General features: G+C 38.2%; 1 protein-coding gene across 2 annotated transcripts in view; it reads left to right on the plus strand.

The window, feature by feature from the left end:
- The window catches only part of MEI4 (meiotic double-stranded break formation protein 4), a 143,252-nt gene that overhangs the window by 49,140 nt on the left and 71,877 nt on the right, over nt 1-22,235 (plus strand). The window lies entirely within an intron of this gene.

Consider the following 22,235-nt stretch of genomic DNA (forward strand, 5'->3'; position numbering starts at 1 on the left):
TGCCTGAAGGCTTATGCTTCTCCACTTAGAATTACTTTCCTGCTTTTTATTGGCATCCTTGGATTCTTCTCTTGAAGAATCCCTGTCTGCATTTACTTCCTATTGCTTAAAAAGTCTCAATACTTTTCAAAAAACCATGAACACTGAACAGTTTTCCAATCTATAATGCCTGTGAGTGCTAAATTCCTCCCGGTGGAATTTAACCTATTCTGTACTGAGTTTGTTCTTTCTCTGGCATTGACTAGAAGATGCTGGAGGTCAACGAATATTTTGCTCTTCTTTTGGAATTTCCCTTGTAAGTGGCATGATACCCCATGGACCTTCTGCAGATTTCCTCTGCAGGGTTAATTGAATAAATTGTCTGAGGAGCACATAAGGTACAGCTGTATTAAGTTTTTTCTTCTCATTTATTTAACATGGCTTAGAAAGGTTGACTCAGGGATTCTTTTCTTACCAGTGACTTTGAGGTGACCTGAAGTTGGTTTGTTATTTGGCTCTTGAGACATAGTGGAGAGTTTCTGTTTTGTATTTCTGCCTTCCTCACTGTCTGATCCTTTGTTTGGAAAACTCCAAATGCCTCTGCATTTTAATCCTTTTTAATTGACTACTAAAATTATCACAGAGGTGACTAAAAAGTCCATCTAACTTATGTACTGTAATTCACTGTAAGAAAAAGGTTGTTGGACCTTGTTTCTTTTGATACCTCAGTGTCCAGTGTTGGCCTCAGTGTTATAATCTAATGCTCAGAGTTTTTGGACAGTTACGCAATACCTGAATTTTCAAAACTCTGACAAAATTGAACGAATAAGCTAATTTGTTGCATGTGCATCTGGTTTTTCCTTTTCCATTAAGGTATGATTTGGTCAATATTATGGAGAACTTTACGATTAAGCTTTTGGCATTTTGAAAGATACTGAATTTTCTGTCCAGGAAACTGAAATTTTTTCCTATCGAATATGTCCATCAGGAGTTAAATATCAGATTTTTCATGATATATATCTGAGATATAGAATTTTTTTCTTAAACATCAGTAAATATTTCAAGTGCTTAATATTCCTTAACCTATTTTTGCATACTTTTGATTTCTTTTTTTAAAACTACTTTAAACAGGTTTTATGTGACTTGGAGCCTTCTGGATACTGGCATTTGTATTCCTTACCGGTTACCAGTTGATGTAAATTTTTTTTCAGTCTAATCTTTCTCTCACTGAAGGACTGGCCTCCATAGGTAGCCTTGGGAACTGTGATGGCGCAGATGGGTCTGAAGGGTGTTTTCATACTATTTGTCATGGTACAAGCCCTTGCTGACTAGTTGGTCTCAGTGGAAGAATGAGTGGATGGATGGCTTTGTGATTTGGCCAAAATCTAATTGTTATCTTAGTCCTGTGTCTTCACTTGGGTTGAGCTATGCTCTACTTACAGTTACCTCTACTGTTCTTGGAGAGGAAATTGTCATTTGGGGAAAGCAGAATCATAAAATTGCTCACTGCATTCACAATTAGGATGGTGGTTCATAAATAAGTTTTAATGACATTATCTCTGGGGATTTTTCTCCTCCCCAGCAAAAGCATCTTAGACTAAATCACTCAAACTTTTGTTATCACTGCCAACATCATCATTATTACCATCATCATCTTCTGCCAGATATGTTCACAAGGCTTCATTATTAGAAAAATTGACTAACTCTTTATAAATGCTTCCCTGTCTGTTTTAGCTTTCCTTGAGTAATAAAATCTCAAGGAAGAATATATTCTGATATGAAATACAGGCGAACTCTTATTGCTGTATGTTTTATTGATACTATTCTTGATTAAAACAAAATACCATAGGTTAGGAAAAAATATACTTCTTTGGAAAAACTTGTTTCCGTAGATTGAAAATGTTAAATTCTATTGCTCAAAAACATGAGCCCTGCTATTGATTTTACTAAAGTGTACTTATGTTTGTCCAATGTGATAGGAAAGGATGTGGTATGAGTACTTTAATATACTGGCCCAGGGATTTCATGTATTTATAATTTATATACAGCCAGGTTTTAAATAAAATATAAATCTTTGACAGCATGTTCTCAACACATTCACTAATAAAATTATTCTGACCATAACTTAGTTTTTCTTTAATGATCAATAAGAACTTTGTAACTTTCAAAATCTTGAGGTCATCATGGTGAATATCAATTACATCAGGGCTGTATATATATGTGTGTGTATATACACACACACACACGTATATATGCATATTATATACATATATATAAATATATGAAATAGATTAGAGATTGAAATGAGATGCCCTGGAAATTGTTTTGAATGATTCCCTGATTTTAGCCTGGTTGAAATCATTAATAAGTTTAGGGGAAAATATATGATTTGTAATTTTTCAGGTTCAGATAAATTCTATTTATTTTTGTGCTTTTAAAATAACTTTATATTATATTTATTTAATAACAATTCTTTTTTAGGAATTGTTACCTTAGTCCTGGTCTGTACTATAATTTTTAGGTTAATCATTGATAGGACTAGAATGTATAATCTACAGTGACATTTGACAGATATGGAAGACACGTGTCTTGAAATCAGATGGTTTACAAGGATCTTCACTGGGGCTACCTGCGGGGTCCTGGAAAGCAATCTTGGCTTATTTTGGGTTGAGCTGTCCTCTACCTGCAGGCCCTAGTATGGTACCTTCCTCACTCCCCTGTGTACTTGCTTGGGGTCAGGAGGCTCTACCTTTGAGTTATTTCATGCCCTTTGTTTGACTGACAGCCTGACCTTTCCTATATTTCCAGACCTCAATATATGTTTATTTCTGTGACTAGGAACATCACGAGCTAATCCTAGCTTTGTATGGCCACTTATTTCTTTGCAAGCCAGGATATTAACATGGAAGTTTAATACCAGATGGCTTACGGTTCTATTTAGATTTTGCAACAACATCTTTGTCTTCAATTTTCACTTATTAAAGAGATGGGGATGATTATATTAAGTATAAAACTTGTAGTTATTATTGAGCTTCTTAGATATTTAGCATATATTGCTAAATCTTAGAGACATAGTGAGTTACTTAGAAAACATATTCTTCACATTTCTTATTTGTTTAAACCATAAAACAATTCTTGGGCATATTAATTGTGAAATTGAAAAAAAAATTGACTCCCAAGTAGACATTAAATTCGAATCTTTTATATGTATGATAAGCAGAATAATGGTCCCCTAGAGATGTCCACATCTTAATCCCTGGAACTATGTTAGTGAGTGGGCCGGGAGTTAAGGTTGCTAATCAGCTGACCTTTCCATAAGATGATTCTGGATTACCCACATGGGGCCAGTACTCACAGGGTCCTTGTAAGTAAAAGAGAGAGACAAAAGAGTCAGTGTCCAAATCAGACAGAATTTTGAAGATGCTATGTTGCTCACTTTAGAGATGGAGGAGGGAGCCGTAAGCCAAGAAATGCAGGTTGGAAAAGACAAGGACATGGCCTCCACAGGGAACGCAGGCCTGCCAGCACCTTCACTTTGGCCCGTGAGGCCCCTTCAGAGTTCTGACCTGCAGAACTGTAACTGAATCAACGTGTGTTTCAAGCCACGGTTTGTAGCAGTTTGGTACAGCAGCAACAGGACTTAATGCACTGTGTTTACCATTTTCATAGTGTTTCTGCATCTATTATCTTATTACATATTTATCCAGTAACTCCATGAGATAGGCCTGGTTGCCATCCTTATTTCCATCTGATGGATAAGAAAGATGAGGCTGGGAGAGAACTGCCTGAGGCCGCACAGCTGGATAGTGGTGCTGTGGACACTAGCCTCGCATGTTAGGATTGAGCGTGCCAGTGCGCTCCCTCTTCCTTCTCTCTCCCTCAGTCCTCAGATTCTGGGAGGACCCAGATTATAGGATATATACAGCTGTCACTTACACAGTCCTGTCCCCTGCTCTTGTGGTCCTTGTGCTCATCCCTTCCTGTCTGAACTCCTGCAGGAGCCTCGCCTCAGATCCCTGCCTCGCCTGAGCCTTCTCGGATGCACCCACCTTACCACTGTCAGTGACCTTTAACAGAAGCTGAAAATCCCTCGTGGCTCCGTGTGGGTTTGTGAGCAAGCGCACACTCTTCACCGCAGCCCGCGAGGCTCTTTACAGGCCCGTCAGTCTCTTCGTGTGACCTTTCTCCATTCCATCCTAAAGACTCTTCCCGCGGGTCAGATGGAGTCACCTGTGGTTTCCCTAGTACTTCCTGTTCTGTTCTTCCCCTCTGTGCCCCTGCACCTGTCAGTCCCTTCTTCTGTCCTGGCAGTTGTACCCACCCTCACACATTGAGCTCAAGGATGGAAGCCTTCCCTCCTCCCCTGCCTACCTTGCACTGTCTTCCTTGGACTGATTGAGGAGCATTCCCGGGAATTCACCACCTTGCCCATCACACTGTGCAGTAGTAGCTCCTGACTGGCTCTTGTCCTCCACTAGGTCTGGAGTCTCTGGGCCACATGCCAGGCCGTGCTGACTGCGGTGCCTGGTGGTGGGGTGGGCATCTCATTGTGGCCGGTGAGGGTGGGAGTCAAGGCTCCTCACGTGGCCTTGGCTCCCCTGGTGGGACGTGGTGTTTTCCTGTGGTGTTTGGTAGCGATTGGGAGGTTCTCTCTGAAAGCTTTCCTTCTTGCTAGGAGGCCCCTTTTGGGCCTTTGACTGGAGAGAGCAGGCTTTTGTCATTGTTGCTATCTGTGTTTCTGTCTGTGCCATTGGCGTTTCTGGGTTGTTGGCTTCTCTTTTGCTCCAAATCTGGGACATACAAAGCAAAAAGAAAACCTGGGAACTCACCACCTGGTCCTTCCTTTGGTTCTCAGGCCCTTAGCCTGTCTACCTGTCAGTCTTAGGTTTGTTTTAAACGTGATGCCCAGCGGCTTTAGCAGTACTTAGTGAGAGGAGGAGGGATACACAGGTCCTCTTCCCAGAAGTGGAAGCCTGTGAGTGTATTTTAAAATACCTTCAATTCCATATTATTATGACAAAGAACTAGCCCTGCTGCAGCCACCCAGCCCTCAGCCCCACCCGAGACCACCACTGCCAGGTCTTTCCTGCTCTTCTGCCCCCACTTCACCCGTGTTTATAAATAAAAGGCTTACACTGCTATTTCTCAGGTCATTTTCTTTTTATCTGTTCACTTTGTATCATAGAAGACAAAAATGTATGTCTTATGTGGCTGTCCTCTTCCATGTACTCTCCAGTCATAGTTTTATCATAATTTTTAGTTAAATCAGTATCACATATTTTTATTATTATACATATTATATTTTAATATCATTTTATTATTTAATACATTTATATAAATACTATAAACATGTAATTGTTTTTATCATGGAGACATTAATATACAGTGATCTCATTTCCTCTTTGTACAGCTAGTTTCTTTTTTCTAAAAATAATTTCTTAGAATTTTTTTTCCATTTTATTTTTTTCCTACATACCTGTAATTGATGCTTCTTTCAGACACTTTGACAGGGTTGTAAGTGTCCTTTCAGTATGGCCACACAAATTGAGTCATTTATCAGTTTCATCTTTTATTTTATTTTTTTGAAGACACACCTTCTGGAGTCTTCCTGTTCTAATCTGGGCCGAGGCTTCCTGTGTCTCTGCTCAGTTTACTCCAGGGACTTCTTATAATCACCACCCTGGGAGTTCCCTTTGCTGGTTTCCTGTGCTGTATCTCGGAGTTCCTAGATCTCACTTATGCCTTTCCTTGGTTTAAAACTTCATTTAGGTGATGCACATGCTTTATGAGCTTACTTAGAATGGATTCCTGGGATGCAAACTTTAAAAATATTTGTTTACTTAAAATATTTTATTCCAACTTAAAACTTCATTACTGGATTAGGCTAGGTTTTTCTGGTTGGAAATCATTTTTCTATAGAAGTTAAAACATTTTCCCACTAACTTCTGGACTTCAGTGTTGCTAATGAGATTTCCAATGTAATTCTGAGTTTAATTCCTTGAATGTGATCTATTCTCCACCCCTGCACACACACAGAAGCACCTGAGATCTCTCTTGTCCCCTTTGTTTATAACTCCAGGATGCTGTACCTCGATGTGGGTCTTTCAAAATTTCTTTTCTAAGCCCTGGTTGAGTCTTTCAACTTGGGGTTTCATCTTTCAGTTCTAGAAGTTTTTGAAAAACTTTTTTCATACATCTCTGCCTTTTATCTTTTCTGTACCCTTTTTCTAGAATAGTTCTTGGTCTGATTCTCTAGATTTCTTGTCTTTTTTTCTTCTTGTACTGTTTATTCTTTTTACTTTTGTTTTTTCTTGAGAAATTTCCTCAACTTTTTCTTCTAGCCATTGTATTGAATTTTTATTTCTGCTGAAATATTTTTTAGTTTCTATGAATTCTTAGTCTTTTGATTGTTCCTTTATAGCTCCCAGTTCTTGTCTATATACAATATATAAAATGTTTATATTTTCTTTCTTTTTATTGAGTTATAGTCAGCTTACAATGTTGTGTCAAATTCCAGTGTAGAGCACAATTTTTCAGTTATACATGAACATACGTATATTCATTGTCGCATTCTTTTTCACTGTGAGCTACCTCAAGATCTTGTATATATTTCCCTGTGCTATACAGTATAATCTTGTTTATCTATTCTACATATGCCTGTCAGTATCTATAAATTTTGAAATCCCAGTCTGTCCTTTCCCACCCCCCCCCCGGCAACCACAAGTTTGTATTCTATGTCTATGAGTCTAAAATGTTTATATTTTTTTGCCTCTCTTTTCTTCTGGTCTTGATGTCTGCATCTCAGCTGATCACTGTCTTTTGTATTTGAGGCTTTCCAGTGCCTTGAGCTAATCTGGAAATACGGGCAAGGTCTAAGCGGGCCACCTGACAGATATCCTAGGGGAGGTGCACCGGCTGCTTGAGCAGAGGCGCTGAGGCAGGAGGAAGCTTGCAGGGCCCTGGAACTGCCATAACTGGGGAGTGTGGTTGGGAAGGAGAGGAGCTTAGCAAGACCTGTACCTAATGTGATGGAGAGGTCCAGATAATGAAAGTTCTTGTATATTCTGTTAAATATTTGAGTTTCTTCTGCAGGCCGGAAGTCTTACGGCGTATAATTTAAAATTGCATGTGCAGTTTCATGTGTAGGAGCATGTGCTCTTTTTCTAGGAAGGTGCTCCCTAGCTTCCATGTGTTTCTGAAAGGATAATGTGATCCCCAAAAGTAAACAATATCTGGGAAAGCCTTGAGACTGATTTGCACACCCTGCCTAAGTAAATACCTTCTCATCCAAATTCTACCTGCTTTTCAAAGCATGGCTCAAATCTCCCTTCATTCATAATTTCTTCCTTATCAATTTGATCCTGAAATGGACTCCTCTTCTGAAATTCTGTAGCAATTATTATCCACATAATTCACTTTTCAGTTTGCCATATGCTGTCTTATTTCAGTTTATCTAGCATGGTTCATATTTTTAAAGTATTTTATTGAACCTTTCAAGTGTTTTTATTGCAGAGATTAATAGCTTAAGTTAGCATTCCCAAACTTATTTACTAGCGGTGATCTTTGACAAGATTACTTCAAGTTCCACGTCTATAAAATGGAAACAGTAAATATGATTCCCTCACAGGGCTGTTGGGAATTTTCAATGAGTAGAAGCAAGCGAAGTGGTTAGCATAATATCTGGTATCACATACTTCCCTGAGGAGGGGGCTGTATCCTATTTTCTCCACTATTTCTGGTATAATACTGAGCTCATTTTATGAGCAAAATACAATGTTTTTTTAATTGAAAATAAGACAGTGAAAAGAAATGACAAGTTATACTTCACATGCCCGCATACACTTAAGTATCATCTACTGTCTTTTGATCATGTGTTTTGGGGATGAAGCCTTCCCTCCAGCAGCTCTGTCTTGCTGCCATGTAAGGATGCTCCTGCAGTGCCTCCACGTACCACGGGCTGGAGAGCATCTCGTGAGGTCACAACTGTCCTTCCACAGCTTCCCGCTGACCAGTCAGCTAATTAGCGGGCATCATGGATTTTTTTCTTTCTATCTTAATTATAGGAAATCCACTGTAAATTAACTACTTGAGTGTCATGGTTTCAGTGTCTCTTTGCACCAGTCCCTTCCGGTGGAGCTGTGCTGGGCTACGTTGCTGATGTGGGATTCTGTTGCTATTGATTCTCCCCAGACTGTCGTTTCTGCTTGGATCACTAAGGGTGTGGCTGTCAGGCATTTTATGGATAAATCTGAAGCTGTCGTTCACAAAGTCAGTTGTCTTTTCTCACCAATGTGTATTTCTTAGTTGTATGTTAAAGCTCATTCATGCCATGATGATACCAACCAGTAAAACATTAACTTTTTAATATAATTCTATCCAAGTGGCAGCATTTGTTATAGCTTTTTGGTTTTGTTTTGGTTTTTTTTGCCGTGAGATACATCATTTTAGTAATGACATAGGCTTTTACTCCTTTGCTGACTTTCCAAAAAGCCTTACCCTCTGCTGTTTCTGTTTTTGTCCTAGGTGTTCATCAGTTACTTAAAGTTTGCCTCAAGGACTTGTAAGGCTGCCCACAGTCTGCTTTGTTTTAGGATGCTCCTGGGGAAACAGAAGTGGGATCTAAGGTTAAGGCTTCAAGCCTCATTTCATTCTTGTGCAGTGTTAAAAACAATCTGGACTAATGTTCCTGCCCTTGTGCTTTAATTTAATAAGTTTACTGAAGCAAGATGTATCATAAACTAAAATCTTAATACTTGTTTGATCACTGCACCAGGGCATAAACCAGACACTCCTCGGGTTTTCAAAGCAGTGTTTAACTTGTGGGGCTCCTGCAAGGAAAGGGGAATAGACAGAACAGAACTTGTTTCGGCTTACTTTCAAAGTGTAGTTTCCCCTCCAATTTTTCTTCCTTAGACGATTAACAGCAGTCTCCCTTCATACTGTGCTTCTCAGCTTGTGAAGCGCTTTCACCTGGAATTTACTACCTGTTCTGGCAACAACTCTGTGTTGTGGTGGTGATTAGTATCTTCAGTTTATAGATGAAAAAATTGAAGATAGGCAGGTTAAAGAACTCACTGAAGTTACGTAATTTAATTAACCAATCACAGAAGACTTAGGACTCAAACTTACATATATATATATGATGACACATTCTTCCCCTCTTCCTACTGTATCTTATTTCCATCATTAATTTTTAAAATTATTCGTGCATTTTTGTCCTGAATGCAAAAGAAGTAAACTGACTTATGTTTATAGATTAAAAAACATTCATTGGATATCAGGGCCTTAGCAATATTTCTTTCAGTTTTACAAGAAGAATATTTATAGTTTGCATGGATAAGTTGCTGCATTTTATTCTGGACAAAGGTTTATGTTTATAGAGAGCAAAAAAGGAAGAAAGTACTGCTCTGTGTTACAATATAGGGTCATATGTTCCTGGAATAAGAGAAAATAAGAGGAAATCATTGAAGACACAATTTTAAAGATTTCTGAAAAATGAAAAACCTGTATTTCTACATTGAAAGACTACAAAGTACCCTGTACCTGGATGAAAATAGATTATAGTAAGGCCATCACTGTGAAATTTCAGAGCACTGATTCAAATAAAAGATCTGCTGCTAGAGAGAGGAGGAAAAAATTACAGTTTATAGGCCAAATATCATGTATATACATATTTCAGATTTTTCAAAAGCAAAACAGTGAAAGAACTGAAGACAATGAAGTCTTCCCAAATATTTTTAGGAAATCTATTTCCAACTCAGAATTTGGTACCTGATCAAACTACCAATCAAGTATAAGAGTAAATGAAGATATTTTCAGGTATATGAGGTCTCAAGTTATGCTTTCCATGTACTCCTTCTCAAGACACTATTGGATGGTATTCTTTCACAAAATGAGCTCGTAAACCAAGAATAAAAGGCATGAAATACAGGAAACTGAAGAATGACATATGATAGAAGATGATGCTGAAGGACCTTTCAGGATGACAGCCATGCACCAGGCCTGGAGAGCAACCTTGTGCATTGGAATCAGTGCAGAGGGTCCAGATCTTTAACAAAGTGAAATTGACAGAACACACAGCATGTAGGAACATCTTCAGAGCAGATTAAAACAACTGAAGAAGAATTTGGAGGTGGATTTTTATTAACTGCATAAAAAATTAACCAATGAATAAAACCAGACAATTATTAATTACAGGAAAATGTGCAGAAAAAGAAAAATATATAGAAATCTACATGGCCTGGCTGTGCATAGTATTTATGTTACAATAGTATAAACATTATTATAAAAGTAAATAGCTATAGAAAATCATGAGTGAAAAGTGTGTATATGGGTAGATGTGTGTGTGTGTGTATGAGAGAGAGAGGGAGAGAGGAGGAGGAGCATGGGGGATGAGTGCAGGGCAAAGAAAAGACAGTTACATCCATAGTGGGAAATTGGTACTTTTTAAAAAGTATGTTATTACAATAAAGCAGGTAAATACCAAAAGAGTCTGCTAAAAGAGTTTCCAGTGCGAATGACGGTAGAAGGGGCAGAGTCCCACTGTCTTTGGGATGAGTGCTGTACAACTGTCTGATAGTTTATGCCTGGAAAACTTGAATAAAAACAGAAACGGGGGGAAAATAGGTATGTTTGTTAGAGGAAGAACCTACAGGATTTGGTATAGATTTACTGTGGGGGGTTGGGGAGAAGTAGGCATCCAGCAGTATTCCTAGGTTTCTGTTCATCAACAACTGGGTGACCAGAGGTGCCGTTACAGATTCAGGGGTGACAGGAGGAGGAGCAGGCTGAGGCTGGGCAGGGGGAGACCAAGGCCCTTTCAGACGTACGGGTTTATACCGACTCCGAGATGGTGTGCGCGGCAAGGCACTTGGCTTTGTCAGCCTGGACCTCAAAAAGGCGACCCGGCCTGGAGATAATTGAGTCTTTGCACGCAGAGGTTTTAAAGCTGTGGGAAGACAGATCACAGGCAGGAAGAGAGGAGGGCCTAGCGTGAACTGTCAGGAGCCCTGGGCATTTAGTGGTCTGGTAGCAAGGAAGGAGCTTGCAAAGGAGATCAAGAACTAGAGGACTGAGAGGGAGGGGAAAAGTCAGCAGGGATTGTCTTGGAAGTGAAGAGAAGAGGGTCTTTCAAAAAGAGGGAATAGTCCATCTTGCTGCTGCATGATACACAGAGCTCTCAGAAGATGAGCTGAAAGGCCTCCGTCATGAGCCCTTCAGGTTGCTTGTTCGTACCTGGGGTACTTGGTAACTTAGCCCTCTGGTCACACGCTTACTGAAGATGCTCTCAGACCTTAATGTGCTGGCAGTCATATTGTTACTTGCATGTAACCAGCTTCCTTTTTGAGTTAACACTGGGAAACATGGTCTAGGTAATCCAAAATACTAACTTAAAATTATGTATCCCTTTAAAATATTTTGTTAACATATTTGGATTTCATTTTTGGTGGGCTTACTTAAGACACAGGAGCCTTTTGATTGTCTTTTCCATGTCTCGTGTTAATGGAGACATGTGATAGCATGTACCACGACCGTCTATTGTTGTTTATCATTTGCCACTTTCCTGGAGTTCCATCTCCCAGTTCTCTCTGTCAAATGCTATTTTCATTTTCCTTAGTTCTTCACTTTAATTCTTTAGTTCTGCACTTTTGTTCAGAAACTCTTAGCAATAGACAACAGAAGAGCATGGCATTGTGATGGCTATAGTTGTTCATCTTCATACGAGGAGTTCTTCATACTTTCAAACGAAAAGTGTTATATCCTGATGAAGAAACACCTGGGACTATTTTGAGACGACACCATACTACCTGAAATTATTTGGGAAGGTCTGGGAGTCAGAATTTTAGGTAGTAGTCACCTTATAGGGATGTGTCCCGGAAAATACTAGGCATTCTCGGGAGGTTGCAAGGAGTGGAGACAGCTTCGGGTCAACCTAAGAAAGAGCAGGTTCTTATAAGGATGGATGCAGACTTGGCACACTGGCCACAAGCAGCGGTGGGAACACGGTACTTTCTTTGACCCTCCAGTGGTTTCTCAAGTCATGTAGGTGTTAATCTGATCATCTGCTTCTGTAGAGTACTTGTAGTTTGTGGTTTGTTGTTTATTTCGTCTTGATATCATAACCTTTCTGTTGCCTCATGCTTAAAACTAAGTTAAGGGCCAAGCACAGTCCCTAGCAGATTCTAGCCTAATTGAATTAAATAATTATAACTCTGACATAGTCATATTGAATTGAGTAATTGAATTAATGAATAAGTAGCTAATGTTCCTTCTGGTAAAAGTATATGTCAGGATGATCATGCCAGAATCCCCAGATGGGTTCAAATATGCCTTAGGAAGATTAATATTTATATGTAGAATGCACTCTTTATTTTTTATGAGAGGGTGGTAATTAGGCTTATCCATTTATTTCTATTTGGTGGAGGTACCGAGGATTGAAGCCAGGGCCTTGTGCACGCTAAGCATGCACTCTGCCACTTGAGCTGTACCCTTCCCCCTAGAATGTGTTCTTAAGGTAAACCATGGTGAACTTAATGTGATGGTAAAATATATACCGATATTGTGTCATGTGATAATTCAGGATTGTTCTTACAGAGCTGAGCAGACATTTCCTTCCCTTTTCTGTGTTGTTTTTCTAATGCCTATGATCTGTTCACTTCAGTGCAGTTAGATTTCCCAAATCCTGTGTCTTAGTCTTCCCTACAGCACATGAATGCTTGCTGCTCGATATAGTAAAACCTTCTTCCTCAAAATGCAGTCCAGGGACCAGCCATGTTGACATTATCCAGGAGCTTGTTTGAAATGCAGACTCTCAAACCCCATCTCAGATCTACAGAATCTGATTCTGCCTTTTAACAAGGGCTCCAGGTAATTCATATACATATTAAAGTTTGAGAAGTACCGAATTAAGAAAATAAATTTTGATTCTAACCCCCCAGTAATTAAGGCCATATTTATTGAACTTTTGCTAAGTGCTTGGCATAGATCATTTCGCTTAATCCTTGTAACAACGCAGGGAAGGTATTTTTATTATCCTTATTTTACAGATGGAGAAATTGAGGCATACAGAGGTGAGGGAGCTTTCCCACGAGTACAGCTAGGCAGTCCTACTCCGGAGGCTCTGTTCTTAAATGAGACAGTTGCTGCCTTCCCAAAGCAATGGTTTACTTACTCCCAGGTCCTAGGAACCCAGCACTCTGTGCTTTACCAGTGTGATGTCTGTCCTCTAAGCTCAGGGAATCTCCTTCTTCCCCATACCCCAGCCAGAGAAGAGTTTGAGGAAAATAATCACCTCCTCTCTGGCCTGGTTACTGGAGGGTTTTAGAGCCACGGGCATGGATTGTGTGCTTGCTGTGTGTGCGGCCTGAGGAGGAGACAGAATGGGGTTGGGGGAGTGTTATGAATATAGTCTGGACTCTGGCATTTAGAATTCCCTCAGGGAATGGTTAGTTAGGGTTCAGGGAAGGATGAGAGAAGAGGAGAGAGTCTGAGCCCCTTTTTGCCTGGGTACCCAAAACCATGAAAGTGGATGAATCTTTAGTATCAGCCCAAGACGTGTGATTTTAGACATAAGGAAAAGGATTTCCATCTCAGAAAAGTATCTTCATCTACTCCAGTTTTTAAAGCACTTTATTGAGTTATAAAATAAACTGCACATACTCAGAATACCCAGTTTGATAAATTTTCATCAATTGAGTTTTGTCTGCAATTCTTTTCATAGGAGGCAAACACTCCTATACCACAAAATAGAAAGATGGAAAGTTTACAGCACAGTGGTTGAGGTATGGGCCAAATGGTACTGAATCTTTTTGTTTTGATAAAGGAAGAGTCTAGAAGAGAGAGATGTCCCAGGCTGACTTCAAGGGGAAAGGGGCAGGGTGCCACTGAAATTGGAAAAAAGGAGGGTTGGGGCCACTTCCCTAACTTGACAGTTTTAGCCTGCTTATCATCCTGTATATAAATAGAAGGGTTGCTGTATGTAGCTGTGCTGAACTGGAAACACGGCCGTTGCTCATACGTGCTTTGCACATAAAAGTAATGTTAATTATGAGTTTTGAATGAATAATTCACTGAACATGCATAAAATTGCTTACTATTTTTAGTCAAAGGCCTGGCGACTTCAGATTCATCGCAGTCTGTGGTGGGGCAAATACAGCACACGTGGTAGGAAGCCTTCATCTCAGCTGCCTGTGTTTCTCCTCAGGGCATTTACCTGACATTCAGAAGGAGTCGTTATATTTCTTTGTAAATCTGTTGTTTTCCTCCACTCCTTGTGTGGCTGTCCATTGCAGCTCTGCTTGGCCCTCTGCACTTTCAAGGGAAACCGTGGGAATGCATCTGTCTGGGAAACAGAAGACCGAGCTTTCCTGTACATTCCAGGGATCACTGTCTGGAAGAGAGTCTTTCCTTCAACCGATCTAGCAATCACAGAGCACAGTGAATTTAGGCTCATCTAAGAGGAGGAGTTAGTTGGATGAATTTGGGGTACAGGGTGCATATATATATATATAGTAATATATACTTAGTCTGTGATAGGTATACACCTGAAGGTATAAGAGGGGCAAATGGTAAAATAATTTTAAAAAACACACCTTCCTTCATGATAAATAGCTTGTTTTACTTTTTAAATGTGTTCTTTTTTTTCAGTTAGTCTTAATAAAAACCATGAAAAAACTCTGATGAAGCTGATCTCTCAACATGACTATAATAATTTCAGATGCTAGAGTGTACAGGAAATATGACAATAATATGTACTCCATTCTTGGCTTTGCGAATAATTGAAACCAGAATAGGCTTAGAAAAGTCTCTTAATTTCCTTCACTAGGAGTTTTACCTTGAATTTGTGGAAGAGAGTTATTCTGAAATGCAACATCCTTTTTTTGTCCAAAGTAAGATGCTTTCTTCTTTTATTTTAGCCATTTTCATGAATATTTCTTTTATTTTATGATAAGCAGTTTTTCTTCAGAAAGAACAAAAAATTAAGGACAGTGCTAGGAAGTTAATGCCAGTCTGATCTTGTTTTCATTGCTTCAGAGCAAAGTCAAATATAAAATAAAATCAGAACACAAACACTAATACATGATACATTTAAACCAAGGTTTATACATAGTTCCTTATAAAGATGTTTACTAATGCTTAGTTTCATTCTTTTGCCAGGAGAGGAGTTTCCTAGAAAGCAGTACTGAAACTTGCTTCTTATAGCAAACTAATCTTAAACAACTGAAGTGAGAGAAATCAAGGTGGACAGAACTTGAGTGTAGAATTCATCTATAAGTAATTTCTGCTATTAGCAATGGTCCTTAACCTGTTTTTTAAAAAAATACTGCTGCCTGAATCCCATGCCAGATCCACTGAAATGGCATCTTTTGGCATCTGATGTTTTTGAAAGTTTCACAGACGATTCTAATGCTCAGTAAGATGGAGAACCACTGAGCTCATGGGGCAGGCTATTTAGAAGACAAACTGCATGAGTGTGCTTGCACACACACACCTTTTAGTAACTGAGCAGATCCTTTTTTTAGATGATTTGTTGTGAGTCCAGAAGTTTTCAGATGCTGAAATGAAGTCTGATCTCTCAGTGTGGTGTTTGTTGTCAGCTAGTTTAAAGCTGTTACTGACTGAGCAGGCACTGCAAGCCATTGCATGCTGGCTGTTTTGGGCAGCCATTGGGTTGACATAACCTGACTTAGCAACCAGGAGAGATTTTCTGTTCATGGACAAATGCTGTATAAAAGTAGATTAGTGTATGTCTGTAAATGATGCATTTCAAATCTATGAACATGAAACTTCATTCTCTATGAATTAATTAAATACCAAGGGAATTAATATTAAAGAAATACTATACATTCTTAGGTACAAGAGTGTTAATTAAAGCTGGCAGAACAACAATTCAATCACAAGGGTTATTAAGAAGCTCTTTTAAAATTTGCAGTCGGTAAGTAACAGCAAATGACTGGATGCTGAGCATTGTTAAATGTAAATGTCAAATTAAATTGACTTGCCCTAGGTTGTTTTTCAGAGTACCGTATTTACTTGCATTAATTCTCCTTCTATATTCCATGATAAATAGAAGAGGAAATGCAACCAACCATCTTGGTCCTCTTCAGTTGTCATCCTAGGCAACTCTTACAAAACCTACTTCTTCCTCTTACTTCTAATGAGCTGATTGTTCAGAGTTGTCAAGAAATCAGTGGCAAGGCACATAGCTGACTCAGGATTGAGGCTTACTAGAAATTGTCCATGATTTTTCCTCCTATTCCAGCTCCCTTTATGAATAACACACTGGTCCTGAAATTCCGCCATCAGATAAGCATTTGGGTTAAGCTGATATAGAATACAGGAAATCACTAGGGATTCGCAGTGGGAAGTGAGAGAGTTTTACTAGCGAGTCACGTAACCTCTGTGCCATTGCATTTTTATCATTTGAAAATGGATTAGGGAAAGATAAAATGATGTTTGTGGAGGCACTTTGTACATTTTTGAAGCTTTCTACACACTCTGTTATTTTATTATTGAATGCAGCTCTCTCTGGAGTGAGAGATGACACATAAAAGCCAATCCATTATTAAAATCCTTGTGAGGATTTGTTTTAAAGCTCTTCACAACCGCAGATCATAGCTTGGGGGTAATGGGCCTGAGTTGGTATCCAGAGGTATCATATTTGTAATAAACTCTTGGGATTCAGGGAAGGCCTAGGATGTAGAATAAGAGGCCATTGAGAAGGAAAATGGTAGCACACAGAATAGAAATTGCTCCAATTTCACAATTTTTTCATTCTTATCTGACTCTGGTACATGATTCTGTGAAGGAGTCAGCTAGAATGAACAAGCAAAAGCAACACATATATGGGTGATTATGTGTGCATGTGCCACTGGACATTTACTAGTTTATTTTCGTGAGAATGTGGGAGAAATTACTAGCATTGTATTTTTGGGGTGGGAGAAGTGAGTAGAGCTTTCAGTTTACTTTTCTTTATAAGGAAGGCCTTTGGTCCTAGGGTAAGAATAACCTAGCGAGTGTAGGTTGGAGGAAATGGATTTTGGAAAATGTGGAGAAATAAGCAGTTAGATAGAAAGCAGGAAACTGAGCAAGGAGCTGCCATTCTTCCTGCTGTGGTTGGTGTCAGTCATCATCAGCTCTGTTGGTTTGCTCGGAAGATCCGCAGTTCTCACTCGACATCAGATTCACCCACATAGTTCCCATCAAATTTACAGTCTTAGAATCTAGTACTTGTGGCATATTTAGTTTTGAATGAGTGTCCCTAAAACATCTGATGCACAACCAGTATTTTGTCCTGTTTCTGTTTTGACATCTCTGACTTAGCAAACTGAAATGTCTCTTCAAATATCCACAAATGAAATGGGAATGAATTATCTGGTTAAATTGTTTCCTTGTTCTTTTTTAAGTTGAAACTGAGGGTGGGGTGGAGCAGAATTCACTATAGGGAGAAACAGTGGAATGAAGAGTATTTTATAAGGAATATATTAATTAACCAAATTTTGAGTGACTGATGTGGTGACGGCTGACAGTGAGTTCATGCATGAATTACTTAATTACTGACAAACTGTCATTAAGAGAAAATTGTAATAATTGTCACCTTGATTGTAGAATATACAGAATAGTATGTGTTGAATAAATTATCACTGTCTTTCTTTAGAGGCTATGTTAATAATCCAGCTGTATTAATAAACACTCTAACATTGCTACAGGTAGAGACATTGGATACTAAATTTCAAACATTCCTGTTTCAAAATAACAAATAGTATAGGGATGCCAGGTAGCACAGCATCTATACAGCATTTTACTAGAGGTGCTAGGTAGTGTGATAGAACAAGAAAAGTAAATATGTATTAAACATTAGAATGGAAGAGGTAAATCTGTCCCTATTTGTAGTTAATATGTAGTTAATCTATGTAGTTAATATGTAGTTAATCTATGTAGTAAATCCAAGAGAATCTACAGATTAGAAATAATAGAATTTAGCAAGGTATTTAGATGTAAAGTCAGATTTAACAATGTACTTAGATGTAAAGTCATTATTCAAAGCTTTTTATCCTGGTAATAACCAGTTAGAAAACTGGATAGGAAATATCCAGTTACAATAACAACAGAAAACATACAGGAGGAAATCTAGAAGAGATATGTAATATCTCTGTGGAAAAAATTAAGAACATTAAAAAGGAATATAATATAATTAAAAGACAGCTATACCATATTCACAAAAATACTCTTTCCAATTGATCTATATATATGTGTGTGTGTGTGTATATATGTATATATATAGGTTAATTGGAAAGAATATTTTACTTATATATTTGGTGAAAATTTATGTTCAGTGAACTAGATTAGTCAATTCATGAATGATTCCAGTCAAAATTTTGGGAGTCATTTCTTGTTTCTGGTAATGGAGGCTTCCTACAGAAAACAAGTTTAAATTTGATGAAAAAACATTAACTTATACATTGAATAAGGTCAGCAAACCTCAAATAGGATAAATACAGAGAGAAACACATTTAGACACAATATAGTCAACCTGTTGACAGCGAAGTCAAAGAGAAACGTATTTAAAGCAGCAAGAGAAGATAGACACATGATACGATGAACACCTGGTTTCTCATGGAAAACAAGAGGCAAGAAAGCACTAGAATGACATAATCAGAGTGGTAAAAGAAAAAGGATACTGACAACCAAAATTTTATATCCAAGTGATACATAATTTTTAAAATGAGAGTAAAATAAAGATATTTCCAGACAAAGCAAAATGGAGATAATGTGTTATTAGCAGTCTTGCAATTCAAGAATTACCAAAGGGACCAAAATGATTTTGCACACCAAAGGAAACCTTCAACAAAATGAAAATACAGCCTATGGAATGGAAGAAAACATTTGCAAATGATGCAACTAACAAGGGATTGATTTCCAAAACATATAAACAGCTCATACAACTCAACAACAAAAAACAAAGACCCCAATTAAAAAATGGGCAGTAGACCTAAATAGATTTTTTTTACAGAGAAGACTCACAGTTGGCTGACAAGCACATGGAAAGAGGCTCAACATCACTAATTATTACAGAAATGCAAATCAGAACCACAGTGAGTATCACCTCACACCTGTCAGAATGACTGTCATCAAAAGTCTACAAATAATAAATGCCAGAGAGAATGTGAGGAAAAAGGAACCCCCTCATACACTGTTGATGGGAGTGTAAATTTGTGTAGCCACTATGGAAAACAGTATGGGTATGGCGTTTCCTTAAAAAATAACTGAAAATAGAGCTGTCATATGTTCCAGCAATTCCACTCCTGGATATATACCCCAAAACAAACAACACTCTTAATTTTAAAGGCAATGCACCTGAGTTTTCATAGCAGCACTATTTACAATGGTCAAGACATGGAAGCAACCCAAGTGCCCATCAACAGAGGATTGGCTTAAGATGATGTATCCTATATATGTATGTATGTATGTGTGTGTGTGTGTGTGTGTGTATATGCCATGTATAATATTCCTCAGCCATAAAAAAAGAATGAAATATTGCCATTTACATCAACATTGATAGACCTAGAGAATATTATGCTTAGTGAAGTAAAGCAAAGAAAAATACTCTATAATATCATTTATATGTGGAATTTTAAAAATAATACAAATGAATTTATATACAAAACAAAAACACACTCACAGACATAGAAAACAAACTTATGGTTTCCAAAGGTGAGAGGGAGAGGAAAGGGCCAAATTAGAATATGGGATTAACAGATACAAACTACTATATATATAAAGTAGATAAGCAACAAGGATTTACTGTGTAGCACAGGAATTGTATTCAGTATCTTTTAATAGCCTATGATGGGCCACCCTAAGAAGGGGTGATACTTTGGATGAGATGGCTCCCTGCAGCTGAGGCAATGTCTGAAGGGGCTGGCAGTTGAAGGCTGTCTGCCAACAGCATTCCTAACAGCTGGGGCACAGCTGTTTCACTGGATGAGGATCTGGGTGGTTCATCGTAGTGTCTACTGCAGAGGACCAGCTAGACGAAGGTCAGTAATAGACCTTTGTTTATTTACTTACTCAGCATATTTGTTGAGCATCTACAGTGTGCCAGGCAGTGAGCTAAGTGCTGGTGGATAAACACTTCTAAAACAACTTTACAGATTGTAATAAGTTGTAGTGAACTGAATGAACAGAGATAAATAGTGGAAACTACAAGGTTGGGACTTACTTAGCTTATCTCAGGAGGCCTTTGTGTCCTTTGCAGTGGTAGTTTAGTGGTATGGTTTAGGCAGAAACAGAACGGAGAAGTTTGAGGTACATATAATAGTTGTATTTTCAAACAGACAAGTTGTGATTTCTTTCTCTTTGAAAAGATAACATGTCAACTTTATTAAAAAACATACTGATTAATGACAACTCACAGATAAGATTTCCTTATATTCAAGTTTTAGAATTCTTTCACCTCTATTCATCTAGTAAGACTGACAGGAAAATTATCATTGACCCTCTTTTATGCTGGATACTGGAGCTCATAGAGACTTGGGGATATGGAACAGTGTGAAGTGAGGCTGAGAGGCCCTTCCAGGAAGGTTGATGTACCTTCCACTAGTCTTTCTGTTAAATCAAGCTGACCTACTAACCGGGAGGGCTTAAATATCTTTTATCAAATTCAAATAATCATATTGCATGCAGAATTACCAAATGAAATACAGTTCTTTGGACATACATATACTAAAATAGTACTCATTGTTTATCTGAAATTCAAATTAACTGGATTTTCTTTATTAATTTGTTAAGTTTGGCAGTTCTAATTGTATGACACAATGAGATTTTCAGCTTCCTTTACAGTCTGTGCTGGAAAAAAAAAGAGAGAGAGAAAAGAAAAGAAAAAGAAAGGAAGGAAGAAAGAAAAGAAGCCCCTGATAGCATATGCAATTGCAATTGGAAACATTAGAATGTAACACTTGCCAAGTGTGAGGCCCATGTTGATGGGCATGCTTAAATGAATGCAAGTTCAGGTGAGCTGTATCACTGCGTGCCGAGCAAGGCCAGCCTGTATATGTCGCCCACCATCAGACGTGGACGCTCATTAATGTCCACCACATCTTCCCAGGTGAGAGGAGACATGATAAGACAGTTCTAATGAGTGTGGACGTGTACCTAGCAGATGGTCTAGCGTTTTTTTGTGCCAAGCAGCAAAACTCAGTAGTTAACACTTGAATGGATCTCCAAATCTTCCTCCAGGCCACCTGCTGGGGACTCTGGCAGCCTTGCTCTGACCTCAGAACAGTAAATGTTCTGGAAAGAAGGGAATAGAAGCAATATGTCCCAGTTCACCGTGACTAGCACTGATCTCTGGGCCAGCTGCTGCCAGAGAAGGCATCGTGGAAGAGTATGACTGTAGAAGTAAAACTGTTCATGAGCTTGACAGGAGGTAGAGAAGGCATTTGCTTGCTGCCAGAGAATAAAAGGTAAAGGCAAGTTGGTCAATATGTTTCTCAAGCACTTGTTTTAACATCATTGTTAATCTAAAGTTTATACGAAGTTTCTAGGCTATTATTTTGATAATGTGAAAAAGAATTAAATCTCAGACTTTGGGGATCTTTTTAGTATTTGGCCCCATTAATGGAGCCTTACTACCATTAAAGGAAAAATACAAGTCATAGGCACCCTGAATTCTTAATAATCAAAGGTCAATACGTAAAGAGGACACAAAATAATAGAAGGAAATATCCAGAAATGAAATACATTTTTTCTAGTACATAAGCAGTGGAATCTATCCTTACTTGTATTTTGTATTTTGTATATTATAAGCGGTTTCCTTTCATATCATAACAACCTATGATATGTCTCCAAGTTAATGCATTTGAATATATCTTCTTGATTAGATCTCCTGCTGTGAGCAGGAAAAGAAGGGGAAACATCTATTTACTTAAAATCAGAACTCCTTACATCAAAATTGATGGCATGACTGGATATTCAAGAGTATTTAATTAAAGCTCAGTTATACACTAATTTTCTTTTAACAGTTGATTAAAGCTGTATAAATACATATCAGAGACATTCCATTGTTTATAGATGCATCTCCTGTGTTAGAAAACAGATTTGTTTAAGCATACACGTGTTTTTGGTAGTTTGGCATGTAGTTAAGAAAACAGTCTGTGCATTTTATAATGATTAAAGGAGAAATACAAGATGAGTATATTACACTCATCAATATATATGCACCCAATATAGAAGCACCTAAGTACATAAAACAATTA

This window comes from Vicugna pacos, chromosome 8 (assembly GCF_048564905.1).
Source record: "Vicugna pacos chromosome 8, VicPac4, whole genome shotgun sequence".
In the NCBI taxonomy this organism is placed as follows: Eukaryota; Metazoa; Chordata; class Mammalia; order Artiodactyla; family Camelidae; genus Vicugna; species Vicugna pacos.